Consider the following 9,343-nt stretch of genomic DNA (forward strand, 5'->3'; position numbering starts at 1 on the left):
GGAGCTTTTCAGAAGGACCTAATGTAGTCAAAACAACTTGGAAAAAGTCCAGGGCAGAGGCACTGGAAGGATGGCCATTAGCAATACACAATAGTTTTGGAATAGAAACAAGAGTCCAGAGCTAAAGCCTTCATTGGGAAAAAGAATAAAATGCAGGTGTAACAATCCCAGGCAGTCTTGGGGCTCCCTTCTCATTCCAAACCACAAAATGAGAGCTTTCATTACATTTAAGCAAATTCCACACCAATTACTTAGAGTCACTGCCCCACAGACTCCCTTTCCTCATCACCATGCTAAAAAGTTTTCAATTGTGAGAGTTTAGCCCAAAGCTGCCCCCAGCTCATGGACAGCCTGACACCAGTCCCAGCTGAAGTTGGATCTCCTCCAGCAAAGACCAGCTCAGACCAAGCCTCCCTCTAATTACCAGGGGCCTGGCCAGTTATTTAGAGAAGCATCTCCTGCTCCAAGCATAGATAACCGCTCAGAGTCCACTGCCTGAAGCCATCGTGTCCTTGCCCTGCCTATCCTGGGATCTCTCCTACTGTCTCTGCCAGCACTCTCCCTGACCCCACCCCTGCTCAGCACTATCTTGTTGCTTGTACACACAGCTGCATAGTACATGCTCTCAGAAGCCCTAGTTCCTGATGGACAGTCACGTTTATAGCTGTGGGCTTCCCCATGCTGCTGATGTCCCTGGCCCAGGAGTTCCCCTCCAATGTGCTGCTGCCACTACACCATGCAACAGAGGAGTCTCCACCACCTTATTCCTCTCTTTGCCTGGAATTAGGAGTAAGACAGCTCCAAGTGTGACTCATATGCTGACAAAGTTTCATTACTTTGGGCTGAGCTGGAAGTAATGAAACAAGCAAACAAAGCATATGGTTAGGCACCAGCAAATCAAGGCACCGAAAAGGTTTTGGAAAACATCTCCACAATTTTTCAATCAAAAAAAAAGCTAGAAGGCTGGCACTGTGGCCTAGTGATCAAGTTCAGCACACTCCGCTTCGGCAGCCCAGGTTCATGGGTTCAGATCCCAGGTGCAGACCCACACCACTCGTCAGCCATGCTGTGGCGGTAGGCCACATGCAAAACAGAGGCAGATTGGCACAAATGTTAGCTCAGGGCAAATCTTCCTCAAGCAAAAAGAGGAAGATTGGCAACAGATGTTAGCTCAGGGTGAATCTTCCTCAGCAAAAGAAAAACTTATTTTAAAAAAAAAGCTAGAAACTACTTTAACTTAAGAATTTATGTAATTTTTGTGTCATTTCATATATTAAAATTTTGTCCTATTTTGTCATATATCCAACAAGGGGTTAACATCCATAATATACAAAGAACTCACAGAACTCAACAACAAAAAAACAAACAACCCAATCAAAAAGAGGGCAGAGGATCTGAACAGACATTTTTCCAAAGAAGATACACAGATGGCAAATAGGCACATGAAAAGATGTTCAACATCAGTAATCATCAGGGAAATGCAAATCAAAACTACACTGAGATATCACTTTACACCTGTTAGAATGACTATAATCACCAAGACAAAAAATAACAAATGTTGGAGAGGATGTGGAGAAAATGGAAACCTCATGCACTGCTGGTGGGAATGCAAATTTGTACAGCCACTATGGAAAACAGTATGTAGATTTCTCAAAAAATTTAAAATGGAAATACCATATGACCCACTACCTGGTATTTATCCAAAGAACTTGAAATCAACAATTCAAAGAGACTTATGCACCCCTATGTTCATTGCAGCATTATTCACAATAGCCAAGACATGGAAACAGCCCAAGTGCGCATCAGTTGATGAATGGATATAGAAGATGTGGTATATACATATACAATGGAATGCTACTTGGCCATAAAAAATAAAAAGACAAAAATCATCCCATTCACAACAACATGGATAGACCTTGAGGGTATTATATTAAGCAAAATAAGCCAGACAGAGAAAGACAAACACGGTATGATTTCACTCCTATGTGGAAGATAAAGTAACACATGGACAAAGAGAACAGTTTAGTGGTTACCAGAGGGGACGTGGGGTGGCGGTGGGCATAACAGGTAAAGGGGCACATTTATATGGTGACTGACAAATAATAATGCACAACTGAAATTTCACAATGTTATACACTATTTTGACCTCAACAAAAAAAAATTTATTTTGAATTTAATATAGCTGAGGGAGATTGGGCACTCTCATGGTTTCATAGCCTAGGACCTCAATGTAATTGAGACAGTTTGTTGACTAGAGGGATGGTGCTCAAACTTTAGCCTGCATCAGAATGACCTAGGAAGCTTGTGAAGACAAAGTGTTGGGCTGCACCCCAGAGCTTCTGATTTACTAGGTCTGGCACGAGGATTGAAAATCTGCATTTCTAATAAGTTCCATGTGATGCTGGTGCTGGTAAGCTGGGGACCACTAAGACCAGCAAGGGAAAGAGCATCGGAGTGTCACAGTTTAGTATACACACTCGTACTCCATCCCTATCTTTTCAAAAGGGAACTTCCCCAACTGTGCTTGGTGTCCCAAGTACATAATAAAAAAATAAGTGGTATTTCCATTTTAGACCAAGTAAACTGAGGCTAACAAAAGTGAGAGAATTAGTTCAAGTTCAGGGATTAGTAAGAAGCAGAGCAGACATGCAAGTGCACATCTAGTGTACCTCAAAAGATCATGTTCTTCTTCAAGGCACAATGTCTTTATGTCATAGTTTAGATTGGAAATTCATGTATAAATCCCCATTTATCATCAATTCATTCTCTTGAATCATAATTCAAGAGAATTATCATCTTGAGGCGCAGACAGATGCAAACCTTGCAGCAGCGTCATACAGCACAAACTATATGGGCTTTGTGGTCAGGTTGACCTGAGTGCAAATTCTGAGGCCTTCGTTAACTGAAAAACATAGAAGTGCCCTGCTGGGTACTTCTCCTGTAAAGGAAACGTGTTACCAGTGGCAATCACCTAAGGGATAAGTGGATTCTCATACAAGAAACCAACCTTGTAAGAAGAGGGGCCTAGATGGAAAAGGAAAGAGGACCTGGCATTCCTTTTTCAGTCTGAACTCTGAGATCAGAAAGTCCAGATGTGATCCTGGATAATAAGGGTAAAGGATGGCCTCTGCCACAGGAGCTGGGCTGTGGAAACCCCGTGGGACTCCACAGCTGACAGTGATTAAACAATATCTCATAAGACGTATTCTGCAGACATGCTCCATGCTTATTTCCCTTTGGTCATCCCCTAGACTTTAGCAGAGTCCTGTTGGAACTCTCTGGGCTTGTCTCAAGATGCACCAAAGGGCAACAAGGGTTGTGGTCATTTGCCCAGTGTTGAAGGAAAGCAGCGGCCCTCTGAGGCCCACATGCTGATGGGTAGACTTCAGAGAGAACACCCAAGGGAAGGAACACGGAAATCTCCCGGCAAAGTCTGGGTCAGTTGGTCCAATCACCTCTCTCCACCCTAAGAGTCATCCTTAGTTCCAAATTTCAATGTTCCGGGTTTATTTAGGAAAAATGGCTTTTTCCTCTTTTTTCCTTCTCCAACATAAGATTCACCAAGTACACAGCAATGACCAAGAAGCACATGAAAATATTATTCAGCCATAAAAAAGGAAGGAAATCCTGCCATTGGCAACAACATAGGTGGACTTTGAGTGTATTATGCTAAGTGAAATAAGTCAAACAGAGAAAGACAAATACCATATGATCTTACTTATATGCAGAATCTAAAAAAAAACTTGTAGGTACAGAGAACAGATTGGTGGTTTCTAGAGGCGGGGCTGGGAGGGGATGGTGAGCAAAATTGCTGAAGGGGATCAATAGGTACAAACTTCCAGTTATAAAATAAATAAGTCCTGGGGATGTAATGTACAGCTTGATGACTACAGTCATGCATCACTTAACAGGGATTCCAGGGATACCTTCTGAGAAATGCATTGTTAGGCAATTTCATCATTGTGTGAACATCATACAGTGCACTTACACAAACCCAGATGGTATAGCCTACTATATACCTAGGCTACATGGTATTAATTTAATGGGACCACCATAGTATATGCAGTCCATGGTTGACCAAGATGTCATTATGTGGTGTGTGACTGTATAGTTAATAATAGTGCATAGTATATTTGAAAGTTGCTAAGAGAGTATATCTCAAAAATTCTTAAAAATCACAATAAAAACAATTTGTAATTATGTATGGCAATGGATGTGAACTATTATTGTGGTGATCATTTTGCAATATATACAAATATCAAATCATTATGTTGTATGGGTGGCCAGGTCCTTCTTCCTGGTCTATCTTAATCTGGAAGCTCTATTAAAACTTGTCCACCATGGGTGACCCTCCTGGTATTTGAAATACCAGTGGCATAGTTTTCAGCATCCCAGCAAAAAGCAGCCACCACAGTAGGACAACCTATGGATGGGTAATGTGGTCCCCTGATTGGGAAACAAACCCGGTTCAGGATGCTGAGAGCGCCAAGTCTTAACTACTAGACCACCAGGGCTGGCTCATTATGTATACCCGAAACTAATATAATATGTCAATTATATCTCAATAAAAAATTTTTTCAATTGTTAAAGAAAAGCACATGAAAGAAAAGGAAACATTATTTCTGTTTAAGATAATTAAAGTATCCATTCATTAATTCATAAAATTGAAAAATATTTATTAAAACAGTCCTTTCTGGATACATGATCAGAAGAAAACCTTCTATCACTAGTGACACATAAAAATAGTAGATAAATAATAATAAAGCAACTTTTTATTACATAGTATGGTTTGTGAGAAAGTAAAGGAAGTTTCTGTCAGGGAAAAAAAAATTTTAAGCAAGCAGGAATCTGACAGTGTAAATTAAGCTGGAGCCGTGTTGACCTGTGGGTGTCTACCAGTCGTTGGGGGCTGAGAGCCTGAGTTTTCACAAGTGAGGGCAAGAGACAAAGCTCGGGGCCCAGGCAGAATGGAAGGTGGGATTCAAGACCATTTAACCTCCTCACCAGCCTCTAAACCCACGCTCAAAATAGGTGAAACCTGAGAAAAAAATTGCCCCACACAGGGAGATGGTGAGCATGCAGGCTGGTCTTAGCCTTGGCTTGGGGTGGAGCGGGTTTTACTAAAGAAAACCCTCTCCCTGAGAATCCCTAACCATAGTCTGGACTCACATGTTTGTGGACCTGAAATTCACGCTACCTCCATGACTTATAAAACCCCACTCCATTTATTATAACGAGTCCTAAATATTATTACTTATAATGAATTAGAAGTGTGGTAAGTGCGCCAAAGGGAAGTACAGGGTTGTATGAAAGCATTAAATCGATAAAACTGAACGGAATTTCCAAGATCAGGGATAGCCTCTCTGAGGAAGTGAAATTCAGACACCTGAAGGATAAGGAGGTGCAGTGGATATTTGGCTTTCCAGCCTCAGAACCCGCTTCTCTGTCTGAAGAATCCACCCTTGTTTGAGTCCTAGTTGAAATCTCCTGACATGGCAGCTATTCAGGCCAGACACTTGCTCCCAGGCCCTCTAAAAAATGCAGAGGGACTCTCAATCTCAGCCAATTAGATGCTCCCACTCAGGATTTTACTTCTGTAGCAAGTAGTACAAAGAAACAAGGAGAATTTTGACTCCACAATGGGAAGACAAAGATGACAACCTCTTGCAATCAGCTGTGTTACACAGTGGTACCAGGTGGGGCCAGTGGGAATGACCAGTGGCCAATGCTACTTAGAGCAGTACATTCCTTACCTGTAGTCTCGGCTGTGATTCTAGCTACCTGGCTTCCCCTGGATCCTAATTATTTCCCAAACCTAGTTCCCTAGGCTTTTATACAATTCTGTGAATGACCCTATATCTTTCCAATAAATTTCTTTCCTGCTGAAATTAAACAGAGTCAGATTGTTTTTTTGCAGCTAAGAAGCATCACTAGCTATAACAGAAGCTAGCCAGATGGAGAGCCCGAGGGAAGAGAGTGAGGAAGACAGCATTCCAGGCTGGGCAGCAGCTCTCTCCTACCCTGATTGGGCACAAGCCCCTCCACCAACTTTCTGGTAAAGTGGAAACAGCCCTTCATTCTTGCTTCCACAAAACACTCATGTATTTATAATGTATTTACACTTGTTTTTCCCTTCCAGGCTCTCTTTGTCAGTGTATTAAGGGGAAAAAAAATTGTACAAACAGACTGGATTCCAGAGATTCTTCTTCTTCCAGAGACTAATATCCTTGAGGAAGAAGGTAGGGAAACCTGCAGGCCATTTGTCTCACAAGAGCTATATTTCAAAAAGAATAAACCAGTTATTACTGCTCTGATGTCAGCAAAACAATTATAAACACGTTTTCTGGCAACATAGATATCCATATATGTATTGGCTCAAAATTTACTGGGAAGCTTCTTAAAATAATTTACTATATCCTCAAAATTATTTCCAAAATCAAATCAAGCTAATGACATCATTATTGTTTAAATGTTTAACATGCAGCATAGTTAGCACTTATATTTTAAATGCTCACTGTTATAGCAGAGGTCTATCTTTCATGTGACAAACACACCCTTTGTCGTCTGTTGACCTCAATATGTAATTAATACAACAAGTAGTTCATTGCCAATTTTACAAAATTATTTTATGGTTTTATGTTTTTAAATGATTATACCAATATTATATGGTGTGTCTTTACTTTTTTGACAGATAATTGGCCATACCTTTATTTATTTTATACTCAATCTTCACTCAAAAACCATGTCCTATTTTTTAATATCCTTACTATGGAAACACATGATCAGGTTTTTGATCTGCTAAGAAACATTGCTCTGGGTCCTGAATGTTAAGTAGAAGGTGACCAGCAGGGGATGAGGGAGGGACTTCCAGAGAAAACAACACTAAAAAAGACACAGAGGTGCAGAAAACCCATGTATATTTAGGGAAAGGTAGGTGATATTATGACTAAATCACTGAGTGTGCTGAAGAGTGGAATAGGAGAGCTTTGGGGAAGAATGGGTCTGCTTGTGGGAACCAATGTGCAACTTTGGGGTAAATATACAAAGTCAAATCTCAAGTCAAGAGCAAACCAGAGAACTCCCAAATCAATTTGGGAGCTCCTTGGGGAGCTTGCTCTCCTACAACCTAAGTGACTTCTAGAAGGGAAGAAGTGGAGGCTGTCCTGGAGCAGTTCACCAGTGTTTTCTACTTCTACAACATCCTCAAGTTCAGAGAAAGGAGGGGGCACATTGCTCCACAACTCTATGTGAGGAAGGAGAGCAGAGAGATGTATCCTGCCAGTCTTAATCTTTAGTTTCCCTGTGTCCTACCCTTCCCTGTCCTGTGGGCTGCTAGGGCAGGCAAGTACGCCAGACCTGGGCAGATGAGGGTTTAGTGCACAGGAGCCACGGGGCAGAGCAAATCTGTGTGTTTGGTGAGGCAAGGAGAAGAAAGAGTCCTGATCATGGGGCACAGGAGCCAGAAAAGTAAAGGCAGGAAGGAATACTTGAAGCTAGGCAGGAATCATTTTCCTGCTTCCTGGTGATCTTTCCATACACAGTAGGGCCACAATTAATGGCTGGTTGGGAATAAAAACAGGATTTAGAGAGGGGGCTAGCAAGAGACAATGTTAGAATCCAGGTCAAGGAAATTGAGGGCTTGTCCAGAAAACTAAGACAATATCCCTCAGGGTCCCAGTAGAAAGCAGCACACTCCAGCATGATATACAATAGCCAAGATATGGAAACAACCTAGCTGTCCACTGATGGGTGAATGGATAGAGAAGATGTGGTATACACATACAATGGAATACTACTTAGCCATAAAAAGGTGAAATCTTGCTATTTATGAAACATGGCTGGACCTGGAGGGTATTATGCTAAGCAAAATAGACAGAGAAAGACAAGTACCATATGATGACATTCATATGTGGAAGATAAAAAACAACAAACACATAGACACAGAGAACAAATTTATCTTTACCAAAGGAGAAGGATCTGAGTTCCTTCAGATCTCAGGGAGAGTGAAAGGTGTAAAGGGGAACATTTGTACAGTGATGGATGGGAACTAAACTTTTGGTGGTGAACACGATGTAGTGTATACAGAAGTCAAATTATAATTATGTACAACACCTGAAATCTACGTGTTATAAGCCAGTGTTACTTCAAAAATATAGCACACTCAAATTGGATTATTTACCCTAGACTATAGTTCCAAGAGAATTTCTGAAGCACACGAATGCTGAAGAAGAGAAGAGTGAGAAGGAGAGAAAAAGAAAGAGGAGGAAGAGAGAGTGACTAGGATTATGTGGAATCTGCAGATACTGAAATTTGGGACCTGCCCTCATCAAAGATGATACCTAGGATGATAAAGTGAATGAAAACATGAGATAAAGACGCTGAGACTGGGAACTTCAAAGTGAATGCCCATAACTGCAAAATCCACCAGCTGTGACCTGGTGCTGATTCAGGAGAGCTGGAGGGAGGGAGCTATGGCATACCTGTAAAAGTCAATGCTGTTGTGATCACAAACTTAATCAGTCTGTGCCTCCCAGTCAAGCCCTGGCTCTAGCAAACATTGTGACATAGGAACCAAGCATGAGCAAGAAAGAACCCTTAGAGAACATAGCCTCAATTGTGACCACAGGCCACTGGTATCTAAACACAGTGATCACCAATGACAAAGAAATGAATAAAAAGATCTAAGTCTTGCACTTCACATAAGTGATGGTGATTAGAAAGTTTTATTATCATTTTGGGTGAACTGAAAAATGAATAGAGGGGATCTATGGAGGATAAGTTAAAGATAAGAAAGAAGAACACGGGGTGTTGAGTGACTCACCACAGTTAGAGCAGTGAAGCCCCGGCTTCCCTAAGATCAGGAAGTGAATGGCCTGTGGCTCTGGTCTGTGAACTCAGCAGGGATCTAGGTGTCACAGCTGAGCCATCTTCCTCTGGGTAGCCTTCTCTAAGTTTGGAAAAGAAGAACCTTATTAGAGGTAGAACCAATTTCTTACCTCCAGAATGAGAATTTCTATCTCCATATCAAGAGAATGGCTAGTCTTCATGCAAAGGAAGAGGAGCAAGGTAGTAATGTCTATCTCTTCTTGCCCCTTTCCACACTTAGTGTGACCTTCTCTTATAAATTTATCCACAGGTTTGAAGTCACCACAGGTACTCAGCCCCTCAGGGCATATCACCAGACCAGGCTGGGCTGCTCTAGGCTGTGCACCAGAATTCAGCCCTCACAGCATCTCAGAGAGATTCAGTAGTTGTCCAGCCTGCTCAGAATTTGGCCTTGAACCAAGTTCAAAGACTGAGACCTGGAAGGAGGCCTAGAGACATCACGATCTCTCCTCCCTTG

The sequence above is a fragment of the Equus quagga genome, chromosome 14 (genome assembly GCF_021613505.1).
Source record: "Equus quagga isolate Etosha38 chromosome 14, UCLA_HA_Equagga_1.0, whole genome shotgun sequence".
NCBI classification, from domain to species: Eukaryota; Metazoa; Chordata; class Mammalia; order Perissodactyla; family Equidae; genus Equus; species Equus quagga.